The sequence below is a fragment of the Dipodomys merriami genome, unplaced genomic scaffold, assembly GCF_024711535.1.
Source record: "Dipodomys merriami isolate MVZ:Mamm:240054 unplaced genomic scaffold, mDipMer1.0.p SCAF_69, whole genome shotgun sequence".
Lineage (NCBI taxonomy): Eukaryota > Metazoa > Chordata > Mammalia > Rodentia > Heteromyidae > Dipodomys > Dipodomys merriami.
In genome coordinates, this window is record NW_027206279.1 from 3434825 (window position 1) to 3449462 (window position 14638).

At 47.2% G+C, this 14638-nt stretch overlaps 1 long non-coding RNA gene across 1 annotated transcript; it reads right to left on the reverse strand.

Annotated features, from left to right (window-relative positions):
• Positions 1–6173: 6173 nt before the first annotated feature.
• LOC138816183 (uncharacterized) lies at positions 6174–14394 on the reverse strand. The gene is made up of 4 exons (XR_011368587.1): positions 14247–14394; positions 13560–13787; positions 7923–8007; positions 6174–7733 (listed from the first exon to the last, which is right to left on the reverse strand). It is a non-coding gene; the product is annotated as an uncharacterized lncRNA (long non-coding RNA).
• Between the last annotated feature and the right edge of the window lie 244 nt (positions 14395–14638).

Here is a 14638-nt window from a genome sequence, read left to right on the forward strand (position 1 = left end):
CGCCTTGCTTTCTGTGGGATGTTTTTCCTCGGCAGATTGACTGCCCTTCTGGATATCTAAATATATCACTTACGGTCACAGAGGAAAACATTGAGGCTGCTTTGTGAAGGATTCAGACCGAAACTCAGTGCTTGCCCCAAGTCTCCGGATTTGTGCGGTGGAATGAGACTGGGTGTGTCGTGAGGGTTAGAGTATTCCTTGGTATTTGGAAATTTTCTGTTTCTCCTTGCATGTTTGTTTATGAAGCTGATCGTTCACACATGAGTAGAAGGAACACTGGACATAACACGCGAAGGGAGGTTTCCTGTTTTAGCAGGAAGCGGTGATTTCATACTCTATAATTCCACACAGTCCCACTTCCTGTAAGTAATTGTCACATCCCAAAGACACCTGGTAATTAAAGTCCAAGCTTGGAGCTGACACAGTTGGTCGTTCATTGCCTAAGAATGAACGTACCCCTCTCAAAAACAAAAGAAAAAGGTTAGCATCTCATCAAAGAGTAACTGACAATGGTTTGAGTTGAGGAGAACAGGAATCTGAGCAGACGCACGATTCTTTTTCATGGAGTCATGGTTGTAGAAAGTCCACAGGTGGACTTCAGAGTGAGCCTCTTAACACTTACATGGAAACACACTACAGTTTTCTGCACATGGATGTGTAGAGCGAGGGTTTATAGAGCTAGTTGGAAGGATCAAAGTTCAAGGCCAGTTGGAGTGGAAAAACTCTACCACACACCCTCTCTTCATGAAGGGACGCTGGACACAGTGATGCCAGCAATAAGAAGAGGCCTAAAGTAGGCAGCATGTGACTCAAACAACTGACATCCTGTTGCCAAAATAAAAGCAAAAAGCAGGGCTGGAGGCATGGCTCAAGTGCTAGTGCACCAGCCTCGAAAGCCTGAGACAGTGAGTTCAGGTTTCAAGGATCATTTTGTTTTCTAGCTTGCCATTTGTCTCAAGTGAAGGGGAAAACAAGCCACACTTATTTAAGAGTTTCATTGTATTTTTTCTGATCTATGTTGCTCATTAAAAATACATTTTTGATATTACAATATATTTTTAATTTCCTGGGGGCTCATTCTGGCCTTTTTTTTTTTTTAACTGGTCCTGGGGCTTGAACTCAGGGCCTGGGTGCTATTGCTAAGCTTCTTTGTGCTCAAGGTTAGCACTCTACCACTTAGCTACAGCACCATTCCAGCTTTTTCTGAGTACTTCATTGGTGATAAGAGTTTTATGGGCTTTCCTGCCTGGGCTGGCTTCATATTGTGATCCCCAGATCTCAGCCTCCTGAGTAGCTAGGATTACAGATGTGGGCCACTAGCGTCTGGCTACATTTGGGCCTTTTTATATAATGTGCTTCACCCTGGTTTGCAGACACATTAATAGACACAGCCAAGCCAGGAATATCTGCTTTGTTAAACAGCCAAAATAACTGTTCTTTAAAGAAAAGAAAAGAAGAGGAGGAGGAGGAAGAGGAGGAGGCGGAGGAAGGTGGTAAAAGGCTCCCACAGAGCATGTCTGAGGCAAAGTCCTCTTCCTCAGAAGCCCCATGGTTACCATGGGAAAGGGGAAATGCTGCCGTGTAGGCACGGTATAATTAGAAGCAAACGTGGGCTTCGTTGGACCTGTCGTGATGTTTCTAGGAAGGCTTTCTGCCTTGGCTTTGGAAAGCATCCTTTCCCTGCAATCATGACTGGCTCCTGTCCTCCCTCACCCCCACTTGCACTGGGGTGGAAGAGCACCCAAGGGCCCACAGACATACGAGTGGGCGAAGTCTAGTCCGCAAAGGAGAACACACTTCTAGGCATTGAGGAAGGACTCTTCCGGGCAGTCAGGGTGGACAGGGTTTGTGTGATCACACTTGGGAGACTCATTTCTTTGGCAACCAGCTCTCCAACCCACTCACTAATCCATCCAGCCCTCCCTCCCTTACACCCTCCTTTCCTCCCTCTTCCCTCCCTCCTCTTTTCTTCCTTTGAGGAAAGCATGTGCAAGTTCCCCCACAAACAATGAATCTCTGCTCCTCGGGGGAAATGTTCGAGTCAGAAAAGCTTTTAAAAAGAAAAGAGGAGCCAAAGACTTTGCAGAAGTAGGCCAGCTGCAGGGCCTCCAGAGAGGAGGGTGGGGGCTGATCTCCCAGCAGCCCACGGGCCGGCCCTGGAACCTTCCAGCCATTAGTTAGTTGTCTCTGCTCTTTCCACGCTCCAAAAAGGCCAGCCCACATGGCGGTGACAGCGCCCCTGTCATTTTCAGGAAGTGAGATTTTCAGCATCCATCCTGGCATTTCTGTGAAATTACACAAATCATTCACTGACTCATAGAATTGAAAGAGATGATCTAGTCACTTTTATTTTTAAATGATTTTTTTAATGCAATCAGTCAACTTTTGCTGACCTGTCTAGCTCACCCAGAGCTGGATACGTGAGCCGCAACTGGAATAGCACTTCTTCCATCCTGACTCCGCTCGTGTCCCCCAGAGTACAGAGGCAGAGCTTAAGGAGGTAGACAGAGACTTCCACCACTGTGGTTGTCATCAACATTCTTGTTCTGTGGGATGTCACAGCCCACGGGAAAGGTAGCCCAGGCAGGAAAGTCCATAAGATTCCCATCTCCAGTGAACCACCAAAAAACCAGAAGGAGAGCTCAAGTGGAGGAGCGCTGTCTTTGAGCAAAAAGGTTCAGACAGAGGCCCTGAGTTCAAGTCCCAGGACTCACACACAGAGACACAAACCAGAGACTGCAGTCAGAAGCACCAGCTCAAACTTACATGAGAGGCTGAGATTACAAGCAAAATGGCCAGCCTGGACAGAAAAGTTTGAGAGACTTCCGAACCCATAGCTGAATGTAGTGACCCGAGTCTGTTATCTCAAGGTGAGATTAGGGCTGAGATTAAGAGGATTGTGCTTCCAGGTCCCCCGGGTAGCTACCTTGGAGAGACTCCATCTAGGTCATCTAAAAGAAGCTGGGTGTGGTGGTGTGCACCTGTTATCCCAGCCACTATGGGAAGCCCACACAGGTGGATCACGGTCTCACATGTTGGGGGAATGATCACAGCTGAGAGAGCATTTGGTGGGTAACAGGACAAGGCAGGAAATACTTCTCTACCAGCGCCTGAGGCCCAGCTACTTGCATTGATAATTTTGTATGGTCTGTAATGACGTTACAAATATCCAAATGGCTCTCGGCAGGAAAAAAAAAAAAAAAAGATGCTTACTCCTGCACACTGAGCAGAACGAGAAATCCTATCTCAAAAGTAATCAGTGCAAAAAAGGGCTGAGGTCCTGTCAGCAGTGGAGCCTCTGCCTGCCTAGTAAATATGAGGCCCTGAGTTCAAACCCCAACACTTCCAAAAAAGGTAGACGGGCGGGGGGGGGGGGGCGGGGGGGGCGGGGGAGGGGATAGTCTCTGCTGCTAGGACTTTCCCCTGGAGATCAGTAGGTTGTTCCAACCAGGGGTAGACATGGAGAGGCCTAGGAATTTTGCCTTCGCCCTGCTTTTTTTCAGTGGGTTAACCACTAGCCCGCACTTCCTCTCTAGGAGCGGAGAGGAACGGCCAATCCAAGCTTTCCCACTGATTCACGCTGCTTGCTAAAGCTGCCTCTTGCAACACGCTGTGAGCTGCGGCTGGGTGACTGACTAGGAAACAGATGTGAGGGCTGGCGCAGCGGCCTGGAGTCCGGGGAGGCAGGGAGCCAGGGGAAGAGCTTCAGCTGCCACTGCTACATTTTAGACAGAACTGAAAATCAAGCTCAATTGTTACCATGCAGATCTTGAATCTTTTTTTTTTTTTAATGGCCTGCAACTCCAATACAAACTAAACACTTGGTAATGAACACTCCTGACCTGACGTTTGCCTTGGCCCGGTGATGAAGTTAGATGTTCAGCTTGACAATCACTTCATTAGGTAACAGAGTCTGGTTACCCAGCTGCCCCTGTTCCACCCTCTTCCATGCCCTTTGGAAAAGGAAATACAGAAACTTTAAGCAATTTGATCAGGGTTACACTGATTTTAATAGTGTCCTAATTTGATTATAAGTACAACCAAGTTATTTCAACTAAGCTGTCCAGGCTTCTATATACATTCTTATTTTTCTTTATGTTTTTCTTTTGGTGCTCATATCGGAGCTTAAACTCAGGGCCTGAGCACTGTCCCTTAGCTTTTTCCCTCAAGGTTGGCGTTCTACACCTTGAGCCACTGTTCCACATTTTGGTGGTTAATTGGAGATCAAAGACTCACAGACTTTCCTTCCCCAGGCTGGTTTTGAAGCACCATCTTCAGATTTTACCCTCCTGGGATCACATGCATAACAACCTGCACAGGGATTTTATTTTTTTTAATCATTAAGCAACTGAAAAACTTTTAGAATTACTTTTTTTTTCTTGTGTGACCAGTACTTGATGACTGCTTAGACAGTTAAGGGAGAAGGAGAAAGTGAGGGGCGAATGTAATCAAAGCACATTATATGTATGAAAATAGCCTAATGAAACTTAAAAATTGTTCAAAAGGGGGCTATTAGCTGGTTGCTGGTGGCTTATTTCTGTAATCCAGCTACTCAGGCGGCTGAGAAATGAAGGTTGGCATTTGAAGCTAGTCCAAGCAGAAAAGTCCATGAGACGCTTGTCTTCAACTAACTACCAAAAGCTGGAAGTAGAGCTATGGCTCAAGTGGTAGAGTGAAAAACCTCAAAGACAGGGCTGGGAAGGTGGCTCAGTGGTAGAGCGCTTGCCTTGCATGCCTGAGGCCCTGGGTTCGATTCCTCAGCACCACATATGCAAAAAGAAAAAAGCCGGAAGTGGTGCTGTGGCTCAAGTGGTAGAGCGCTAGCCTTGAGCTGAAGAGCTGAGGGACAGCACCCAGGCCCAGAGTTCAGGCCCCACGACTCTACCCAAAAAAAAAAAACCCTCAAAGACAGTGCCCAGGCCCTTAGTTCAAGCCTAGGATCAACACACACACACACACACACACACACACACGCGCGCGCACACACACACACATACACACACACACACACACACACACACACACGGGAGGGGGAGATGTTTGATGAAATTAAGACAGAAAATATAGTTGGGGTGAATTTGCTCAAAGAATATTATATGCATGGATTGTAAATATCACAATGAGACACCTTTGTGCTGATGCTAATAACAATTTTTTTTAAAGAAGTCAAGTTCAAAGACTTTCAAAAGTGATAACTTTCAGCTGGGCACTGGTGGCTCACACCTATAATCCTAGCTACTCAGGAGGCTGAGATCTGAGGATCGCAGTTCAAAGCCAGCCCGGGCGGGAAACTCCATGAAACACTTATCTCCAATTAACCACCAGAAAACTGGAAGTGGTGCTGTGGCTCAAGTGGTAGAGCTCTTGCCTTGAGCTGAAGAGCTGAGGGACAGCGCCCAGGCCCAGAGTTCAAGCCCCACAACTGACCAAAAAAAAAGTGATAACTTTCAAATGTAGCCCCTAAAATGAAAAAAAACTCAAAGAGGCACCCACAGATGAACTTCCTTGAGTTTAACAGCATATTCTGAGGATCTGCTTCTCACAGGTTTGTGTAGTACCTTGATCCAGAAAATTTACTTTGAAGAAATGGTTTTCATGGGTTTCAAAGGGAAATTTACAACTATTGGAGCAGATGACCCCTAAAATTTCCCTAGGAGCCAAACTGTATGGTCCTAATTAGTACAATGACATCTGCCAGGCATCCGTTCCTAGGTTCTCGGGAGAAAGCTCACGCTCGCAAAGATGCTTTCACAGAACACAGAGGAACACTTAAGAACAGCACAGTAGTTTCCCACCCAAGAATTTTTGGCATTTTATTTCTACATGAACAAAAAAGATGCTTTTGCCTGAGTGTCAAGAGTGTGTCCTCAGGCTAGGATGATGGCTCCGTGGTAGAGTGAGTGCTTCAGCACATTTGGGATCCTAGGTTCCGTCCCAGCACTACAGTGAGCTCCGGAGGGTCAGATGTCCACGCATGCACAGGACAGTCAGCTACAGGAAAGACATCACTCGCTGTGTGTCTGCATGTCTGTATGTCTGCAGAGCCCAGCTCCTGTCTGGCCGTGCCTCTGCAGCCACTCTGGCTCTTCCCCACTCTTTAAATTTTTTTTTTGTCAGTTGTGGGGCCTGAACTCTAGGTCTGGGCGCTGTCCCTCAGCTCTTCAGCTCAAGGCGAGCACTCTACCACTTGAGCCACAGCACCACTTCTGGTTTTCTGGTGGTTAATCAGAGATAAGACTCTCACAGACTTTCTTGCTTGGGCTGGCTTTGAACCATGATCCTCAGATCTCAGCCTCCTGAGTAGCTAGGATGACAGGCGTGAGCCAGTAGCATCCAGCTCCTCCCCGTTCTTAGGGGTGGCTTCCAAGGCCCCAGAATGACCAGTCCACCAACAAGTCTCAATAATTCAGAAAATCAGCCTCTTGATGTAGCCATGCGCCCAATTCTGCTGACTGGTCTGATGCTTTCCAGGAGACCCATCTGCCTTTCAGCCTTCACAGCTTCCTGCTCGTTTCTTTCTCCTCTAAGATCTTTGCACACTGTGCTGGCGTTCTTTTTAATTCCCCTAATTGCAGTGACTCAGTCTGTTTTTCTACTGCCCACATCCTTTCTCCACAAATTTAGTGTAGTGGGAGGAAAACCCAACTGATCTTAGCCTTGCATTTATTTCCAGGACAGCTGTGGAGGGAGGCACATTTCATTTTTCAGGACCTCTGTCTTCTCACATTCAGGTTAAAGGGTTAATTTCTAAGGTGTATAGACTTACCATCAGTAATAGAGAAAATGACTTTATATTGTACACAAGTATGTATTTTAACACATATGAGGAAAATATGATTGTTACAGACAACTGAAAATTAGTATTTGGAATTGTACTTTAGATTTAAAATGAAAAGATAAAGCAGACTTAAGGAATGATGGACAACTGACTAAAAAAGAAATATGGGAAAAGCTTGTGACTATGAACCCTCCTTCCAAGAAAACTACATTTCCCAGCGTCCTTGACATTGAGCTGGAGCTATGTTCTAGTTTCTGGCCAATAAAACCTGCACATAAGTCAGAGGGCCAGTCCTGGGGAAAGCCAGGACTAGTTGAGGTTTTCCATCTCTCCAGTCCTGTAGGATGTCAGAAAGCCTGGTGCTATTACCTGTGGAAAGAGGGTGATACCCTGAGTCATCTGCTGTCCACCAGCCCAACGTGGATGTGTGTCACGAAGTTGGGCATGCCTCTTATGCTAAGCCACAGAGACTTCTGTGTGAATTCTTGGGGTACAGCCTACTTTTCCCAATTCCCATCAGGCAGGAGGAGACAACATCCAGCTAGCTCTGAAATTCTATCTTTCTTTGGTCATTTTCCTCCTCATTCCATTTTCACTGGTACTTTTTTCCTGGCCCTTAACTTCAAAAGAGCCTCTTCTTCTGAACTAACTTGCTTATGTTTCTCTCCCAGCTCCTGTTTTTAGAAGTGGCATTTATTTTAATGATGGCTGTAGTTCTGAATAACAACATCTAAAGAGAACATGACAATTCATGTTTTTGCTGGCGGTGGTGCCTCTCTGCGTAGCTTTGGGTAACATCAGTTCCTCCAAGCATGAAGATGACACTTTCTTCCCAATCTTGTTCTCTAGTGATGTTGCCATTCCTGGTGGGTCTTGAGCCTGTAACTATAGTTTGAGAAGCCACTCCCCCTGCCCTGGGTCGGACCAGCGGCTTCCGTCTGTCTCTTCTCAGAGGCTACAATACAGACAACAGTGTTTGAAGTTGGACTCATCTATCAACCCCATTTGTATCAGAGACTAATTTTTAAGCCCCAAATCCATGCTCAGATCATTTTCTGATCCAACAAGGTAGGGTCTTCTCTATGAAGGGGCTCTGAGCCTATCAAGCACAATTAGCAGCATTACGGGATAAATATCGACTTACCAGCATTGAGAGCAAATTGGCTTCTCAACTCCGGCCCCAGACAGAGACACTGGAAGACTTGACGAAAGGAAAACTGCTGTCAGCACTGTCCATGAGAGAAGAGAATTTGCTCTCAGTACAGGCAGATTCACACTACTTACCTGCAGTGGATCCATAAATGAAGCTCCTACCAATTTCTTTCTTTTTATTTAACCAGTCCTGGAGCTTGAAAGTAGGGCCTGGGCACTGATCCTGAGCTTCCTTTGCTTAAGGCTAGCACTCTACCACTTGAGCCACAGCACCACTTCCAGCCTTTTCTGTGTATGTAGTGCTGAGGAATCGAACCCAGGACTTCATGCATGTGAGGTGAGCACTCTACCACTGAGCTACCTTCCCAGCCACTCCTACCAATTTCTTAAGAACCATGTTTGAAGAGCTAACTGGTAGAAAATGATTTAACTGGAAGACCTCTTCCATGGGCTCCAAAGTTGCTCATTGTAATTATGTTCTAGAGAAAAGTGGTGGCCAATGGAGGAAAGAAAAGAAAAGGTAAACCATGTATGAAGGCAATGAATGAGACCAGTTCCCCAGGGAGGCACATGGGTATCATAGAAGAGATCAAATGACAGTCCCATGCTGGCTTCATCTACCACTCAGTGGGTCATTTCAGTATTCCAGTTGGAGTCCTAGGGCTAGTATTCTACTAGAAACATCATGGGGAGAGCAAAACAATGTAAATGCTCCTGAATATGGTGAAGGAGAGCTTGCAGAAAGGAAAAGATCCTGTGTGGTCAGCTCTAAGGAAGGTAAAGCAGGATGTAATTGGACTTTGCCCACAGATATATAAAGAAGTAATTCTAAGTTAAACAACACAGATCCTTAATGTGGTTAAAGAGTGTGAAAACTACAGATCAGAATCAGGGGGAAAGAACACCTCTTAGCTGATCCTGGAAGGAGGGACTAAATGTAGATAAAGATGTACAGATATGCGAAGGCCCACAGAAACTGAGTCAAAATCATGTTTGAAAGAGAGACACAGCAGAGGGAGAGAGAGGTAAAAGATGAGACTATCAGCTGGTGGCCCACGCCTGTAATCCTAGCTACTCTGGAGGTTGAGATCTGAAGACTGAGTTTCAAAGCCAACTTTGGACAGGAAAGGTCGTGAGACTCTTCTCAAACTAACCACCAAAAAGCTGGAAGTAGAGGTGTGGCGTGAAGAGGTAGAGCACTAATCTTGAACATGAAAGCTCAGGGACAGCAGTCAGGCCCTGAGTTCAAGCCCCAGTACAAACAATAAGTAAATAAAAGGGTGTGTGTGTGTGTGTGTGCCCGCGTGCACACACACGTGCATGTGCTCAGCTGCATGAGATTGTCGGTGTTTTTCTTGGGAGCTTACAGAAAGGAAGCACTAGAAAGAGCCACTAGACCACAGAGGAACAAGTAGAAGAGAGGGTGTACAATGACCGAGAAGTAAAGATAAGTTCTTTCGTGGCCATTTGAGTGTAATTCTGAGTCTTTAGCATTTCATTGTAGTGAGAAGAAGCAGACAGAAGATTTGCCTCGGTCATCAGTGGGCTATTAACACACCCATAGAAGCCAAGAGAGCTGGAAAGATCACCCTCAAGTTGGTGAACATTTACTCCTTAGTGAGGATGGAGCCAGAGGCGCGATCAAGAATGACAGCTGTAACGTTCCATGAGCTGGTAAGAATCTTCGGGGAAGAGGACAGACTGATGGTCCTAGAGCAAGGGAAACGAAGCGGAGTCCCGCTAACTGCAAAGAAAGGTGGCAGTGGGGCCGATTTTATTGTCTATATCAGGGAATCTAGAAAACCTGAGCCACATCCAAGACAGCATCTTTGGAGGTAGAGGACCCCAGCAGGACTTGCTCAGCAGCCATGACATGGAGTTCAAGAGCTTGCACAGAGGCCCAAGTTGGTGAGAATAACATCGGAAGCCTGGTGGGCCCTAGGGCGGGGAGCTGTCCTTCTCTTCCATGTGCCATTTTACCGAACATTATACCAGTCAAGTTGAGATCACCAAGAACTGGACTGGGTCAGGGTGGACTACTGGTATCTATGATAAAGGAGAGAGACCAGAGAGGCACAGAACAACCCCCCAACCACAGAGAGATTCCCAGCCCCAAATAGGAATGGTTTTGGAAGCTGAGAAACTCTGTTCAGGAATGGGGTGGGCAAGGACAAGTGCCAACCACGGTCAACAGAGACGATGGCTGTGGTTTGATCAGGCGTGAGTTCGCGCACCCTTCCGCAAACACTGAGCATTGACTACGCGCCAGACGCCGCGCTGGGCACTGAGGCCCTGGTGAAGAGGGGGGTCTGAGACTCAGGGGATCACCAGGCCACCGTCCCGGGGGCTGTCCCTAGATCTCTGAGCTCTGCCCCTCTTTCCCACGCCGTCCGCCCCGCTGGGCTCTCTGCTCACAGTCATCCAGCTTGGCTGGAAACAAGTCACACTCCGCATCCAGCGCCACCTCCTGCCAGGCTGATGGCTTTTGTAGGACAGAGACTGGACAGCTGCTCATGAGCACATCTCCCAGCCTCCGGGACCGCGAGGTTTCTGGGAGTGAAAGGGACTTCATGGGTCAGGTGTGCTGACTGAAAGAGCAGAAGTGAGGAAGAAGCCATCCCAGCCCTTGGACGCCTTCCTCCCTGCACACGAAGCTGCTGGGCGCCTGGGATGCTCAGCGTTCGGGCTCACCCCTTCCAGCCGCCCGGGCCTTACATGTCGGCGCGCTGCAGGAGCAGAAGCCGAAGGCTTCGGTGCCTGGCTTCCTGACCTCACTGTCCTAGCACTGTTTGACATTAGTAGGCCCAGCAAAACTCTGAGCGTGACGGATGGGTAGTGTTCTGTGACTCGCTCCCGGGAGTTGGTGGCTGGGCCCCTAGCTTCCTAGTGATTGTACAGGCACATAAACCCCTAGAAAGAATCCTTTCCTGCTCGAAACACTCAGAATGTCCTCTTCTTATACAAAAGCCTCCTTGGTTCACCTGTCCGATGCCACAGCATGGCAAAGGCCTCTGTCATGGAATTATGTGTGTGTCTGTGTGCCCGCTTCGACAAGGGAGGTGTTGCTTACAGAACAGACAATAGCAAAATAAAAAAACAGCAGAAAAAAGACATAAGTGTATATGAGAATAGAGCTTACATCCAGAACAATCCCAGCAGCACTTTTGTTTGTGTTTCTCCAGCTAACCCTCAGCCACCAGCACAGAGGGTCAGAGAGTGGAACAGCACAGAACAAAAGGGGACCCGCAGAGGTGAAGCCGGTAGCAGCTCCCAGCACTGAGCTTCACTGGATGAGTGAAATCAGAACTGTGCAGAGACTAAAAGAAAGCAAGAGGTAGAGAACATGCTCACTTAAAATACCCCACAATGCCGTTGAAGAAAACAATCAGTACTCTGTGAAGAGATTTGTGTTCAAGGTTGCCTAGAACCATGTTTGATTGTCCAAAACCTACATGTGCAGTAATGCAAGAACTATTAAGTAAACTATAGTACATTCACACAATAGCCTAACATATTGGCCATATAAAAATATATATCAGGGCGGGGCGCTGGTGGCTCATGCCCGTAATCCTAGCTACTCAGGAGGCTGAGATCTGAAGATGACAGCACAAAGCCAGCCCAGGCAGGAAAGTCTGTGAGACTCTTATCTCCAATAAACCACTCAGAAAACCAGAAGTGGTGCAGTGGCTCAAGTGGTAGAGCGCTAGTCTTGAGCTGAAGAGCTGAGGGACAGCGCCCAGGCCCAGAGTTCAAGCCCTATGACCAACAAAAATAAATTTTATATATATATATAATATATACTTATCAGTCAGCATGCTGTCTCACATCTGTGATCCTACCTATTTCAGAGGCTGAGAATGGGAGGATTGTAATTTGAGGCCAGCCCAGGCAGAAAAGACCACAAGACCGCTTTTGAACCCGTATGGGCAGTGCTGCACACCTGTCATCCCAAGCTATGTGGAAGGCTGAGATGTGGCCAGTCTGAGCAGCCAAGTCCTCCAGACTATGTCCACACAATTCATGGATTTGGATGCAGTGTCTCACTCCTATAATCCCAGCAATGACAGGGATCCTCAAAATAGGCAGATTGTGTCTCAGGTATATGCCCAGATGGGATACAAGACCCTACCCTAGAAATAAACAGTGAAAACCCAGGACTGGAGACATGGCACGGCAGTATCGTGCCAGACTAGCAAATGCGAGGCCCTGAGTTCAAACCCCCATATGGCCCAAAACAAACAACAACAATAAAAACAGTTCTAGAAAGAAGTGTAATGGGAGCATCTCACCACCCAACATTAAGTTTAAAAAGGCATAAAAACAGTTTGACAGAAGTTTTCTAAAGATAGATAAGGATGAATTAGAACTGTGGACTAAAATTTGCTACCATCTTAATTATATTCATCTCTGAATGGTGAGATAACAGATAACTTTTTTTGCTAGCCTTTTGCATATTTTCCAGATTTTATTCAGTGACTAAGAGTTGCTTATATAATCAGCTGCTTAAAAAACAAAAGCAAAATAGTGAATAATGCAAAGCAGATCCACAAGTATAAAAAGAGTTTGACAGCTAGGTGCTGGTGGCTCATGCCTAGAATCTTAGCCTCTCAGGAGCCTGAGCTCTGAGGATCTCAGTTCAAAGCTAAACCAGGCAGGCAGAAAAGTCCATGAGACACTTATCTCCAAATAACTGCCCCTCCACCCCCCCCCAAAAAAAACTGGAGGTAGAGCTGTGGTTAGTGGTCGAGCCTTCAGGGCCTTGATCCTGCTTTCAAGCCCCAGGAGACACACACACACACACACACACACATACACACACACACACACACACACACACACACACACACACACGGTTTGCATTGCTAGGAAACTCAAGCAGCCACAAAGGAAACAAAAAAGACAGAGCAAGCCCACAATATGATGACATCGTTGACATTGGCACTGACTCTGGTTCTTGTTGCTTTGCAGTCAAAGACAATTGAGAAGAAAAAAAGTCATTGTTATTCCAAAAGCCATCACCGGTACTGCTAAGGCACAATAACTGGTTTCTATGGAGAAGATGCTGTTATGTTTAATGCATCTTTTGCCATGCTTGTGTATTTTGGAAAACTCTTGACATGACACATCCAGAACCCACGCTTACAGACAACTCAGCCACCCAGAATTCCTCTAGGATCCACCAGGATCTTTAAGATTCACTCTTTGACACTTATGGACACTGCTAACACAAAGTGCTCATGTGATTTTCGGGGTAGCTTTTTTTTAAATCTTCTAATTCTATTTAAACAATAGCTCATAGGTAAATAATGGTCTTAGTTCCCTAAAACATTCTATTAACCCACAGGTCACATTCTCCAACCATGTTAAAGGAAGTCGATTATACAAATGCATCCTTTCTTAGCTTTTCTTTACAATTTTTTCTTTCCTTTTTTTTTTTTTTTTTGAAATCAGGGCCTTGTGCTTATTCTATAGATATTCTACCACTTGAACCACACCTACATCCCTTTTTGCTATCCTTATTTTTCTAATAGTTTTTCTTTTTGCCTGGACTGTAATCCTCCTATTCAGGCTGGTTGGTTAGATGTAAGTATGTAGCCATATTATCCTCCCTTGCAGAAATATCACTCACTTAAAACCATGGAGCGGAACTGAGCAAGACAGGAATGTTCAGCTGTGCAGAGGGGCCGCAGTATTGGAAGTCAACTTCAGGCACTGAAGCCATCACACCTGGCTTCCCTCGTCTATTCCATGCTCAGCTCTCCTCAACAACGGTTGCCTACTTTCTCCCGTCTTCTAAAACTTCCAACGCCTCCTCCACCATCTTCACGCGCGGCTCTCAACCTCAATTGCTCGCTCCCTGAGAAAATAGAAACAATTAGAAGAGAGCTTCCACAAGTTCCCACCAGCCTCACCCACCGCCCACTGGCATCTGTGTCCAGCCCTGCAGCTTTCTCTCCTGTCACCAGGAATGAGTTCTCTGCCTTCCTAAGTCTAAATTGCACACGTGTTCACTGGCTCCCCCTTCTTCTTCTTTCCTCCTCCTCCTCCTCCTTGTCCTGGTCTTCTTCCTCCTCCTCCTCCTCTTCTTCCTCCTCCTCCTCCTCCTCCTCCTCCTCCTCCTCCTCCTCCTCCTCCTCCTCCTCCTCCTCCTCCTCCTCACTGGAATTTACAGTGCCAGAATTGCTCTTGCACAAACCCAGGATGCACTTCACAGCATCCCTGCTTGTGTGGTGCTGGCCTGCATGGATGTCTGCTCGCAGAACCTCTCTGGGCTGTTGCTGTAGGGCGCGCTGCCTTTCCCCTCATGGATGCCCACCAGGCCCATTCAGGGCTGTGGTCCCGGTGACTCTGCGAGGCCACGGCTGTCACATCTGCCGCCGGCTGGGTCTCAGGCCCGCTTCTTAGCCAGTGGACTTCCCATCATGACCTAGGACTTGTTCTCTCTTGCATTTTGTTCCTCTTGACCCACAGCCGGCAGGAGGATCTGAGGGACTGGGGTGTCCCCAGTGGGAATGGGGACCGGGAAAGGGAATTCTGGGAGTCTAGGCTGGGAAGGAGGCCAGGGTCCAGTTCCCATGGGCACTTGCTGGGCAGGAAGGAAATGCTCCACCTCTGACTCATGCAGCCCAGGGGAGCCCTTGCTGGAGCCCTTCCTTGCTCAGTCTCCCGCGTGGTCCACCGCCTCACAGAGGAAAGCACCACAAGCCA